General features: G+C 46.5%; 1 protein-coding gene across 1 annotated transcript in view; it reads right to left on the reverse strand.

Moving 5' to 3' along the window:
- Positions 1 to 76, reverse strand: part of Prdm14 (PR/SET domain 14) — a 22,619-nt gene extending 22,543 nt beyond the window's left edge. Inside the window, exon 1 of the mRNA XM_004637573.2 lies at positions 36 to 76. The gene's annotated coding sequence lies outside the window, so the exon portion shown is untranslated. The remainder of the gene's footprint in view (positions 1 to 35) is intronic.
- Positions 77 to 1,884: the final 1,808 nt, after the last annotated feature.

The following is a 1,884-nucleotide window of genomic DNA, read 5'->3' on the forward strand; positions in this document are numbered from 1 at the left end:
AGGAGGGGAAAAAAGGAAAAGTGGCCTATACTCACTTGCAATGGTTCATTGTAGAAATTCTTCCCCTCAGTTTGGGGGTTCTGCATCATCCGAATCAAACAACTGCAGATCAAAAACATTTGTAACATTAAATCACATATTGTCAATAACCTAGAGGTGAGCTGAAGCAGGAAGATTACATGTAAATCCTATGCTATTTTTAAAAGTTATTTATTTATTTATTTGATACAGGGTCTCACTACGCAGCTTGAACTCATAGATTCTCCTATCTCAGCCTCCCCAGAGTTGGGATTACAGATATCTGCCATCACGCCTAGTTTTGGTGTCTGCCTCGGTGGGCCCCAGGTGGGGTTGGCACAGTATGTGGTACTGGGGATGAAACCTGGGTCCTTGTGCTTGCCAGGCAGGTGCTTAGAACACCGAGCTCTCTCCCCAGCCCTCTTATGCTATTTTTATTAGGATTTGAACATCCTTAGATTCTGATACCGACAGGTAGACAGGCAGGGGGCCAGGGAAGCAACTGTCCACAGATAGTGAGGGATAACTTCCATGGGAAGTCAGTGTCCACAGGTATCCTTCGTCCCTAAAGAGCTTCAGCATGCATACCTTTCAAGTTCAGCATTTGTGGCCAGGTGTGATAGTGTTGCAGGCAGCCTGAGTTAGATAGAAATATTGTAGGTAGTTAGACAGGGACAGGCCCTCGAAGGAGATGACAAAGACCAAACACCTTACTGGGGAGATGTTCCTGGTGTGAGCCAGACCTAAAGATCAAAAAATGCTGACCTCCCTAAAGTTGGCATCCAGGATTGCTCATTAGTCAGGAAGAATCATTGACTGAAGGCTACCAGATAAGGTCCCGATTTACATTCATGCCCACTTGCTATGTGACTCGCTACCCCATTTGGTCCTAGGCCTAATAAATTTTACCTGAGCAATGGTGCTTGTAATCCCATTGGTTGACCATAGTTTTGTCCCACCCTGTATCCGCCTAAATGGGACCCCTTTGTCTCTACCTTAGCCCCGCATGATTTTGGCCTATAAAAATAACCTGGAGGAGACAGCTTCCTGGGCAACCCACTCGGGACCGCCTTCTGTCCCTCTCCGACAGAAGCTTTCCTTTCCAATAAAGTTTTACCTTCAGCCTCTGTTTGTTCCTAAAATTCATTCTTCGGTTTTAGAGAACACAAACTCATCCAGGCCAGGTTGGGAATTTCACGTCCCTATATCAATGGTGCACACCTATAATCCCAGCACTCAGGAGACTGAGGCAAGAAGATCGTTTTGAGTTCAAGGCAAGTCTGGGGCATGCAGTGTGTATCCAAAGCCAGCTTGAACTGCAGAGTTAAATCCTGTCTCAAAAAAGACCAAAATAGGGCCAGGGATATAGCTCAGCAGCGTAAGTGCCTGGCAAGCACAAGGCCCCAAGTTCAATCCCTGGTACCACAAGGAAAGAAAGAAAAGGAAAAAAAAAAAAGACCAAAATAAATCAATAAATAAACATCACTTTTGTAAAGGTAAATTTGCCTGTAATGAAGTACACACCTATCTATACCATGAGCTTTGACAGTTGCCTCGAACCAGTGTAGCCACAATCTCTAATGGCTGCTCTTGGCCCCTTCAAGGTCATGGGGTGTGCAGTTACCTTGGGAGGGTCCAGTACATTTGTAATGGCCCTGCTTGAGGTCATTGCTTGCACAGGGCATTTCTCTTAGCTTCTGGAGCAACATCAAGGTGGTCTGAAGTTCCTTGACCCCAGGAAGGTCACCCTCTGAGCTTACACAGCCGCTTGCTGCAGGCCCAGAAGCTGTAGTGACCCCAGGTGCATCTGATAGCTGTGCGTGTGACTCTCTGCCCTCCAGCAGGTTAGCGGCTCCTTTGAGAGTA

The sequence above is a fragment of the Octodon degus genome, unplaced genomic scaffold, assembly GCF_000260255.1.
Source record: "Octodon degus isolate 3935 unplaced genomic scaffold, OctDeg1.0 scaffold00091, whole genome shotgun sequence".
NCBI classification, from domain to species: Eukaryota; Metazoa; Chordata; class Mammalia; order Rodentia; family Octodontidae; genus Octodon; species Octodon degus.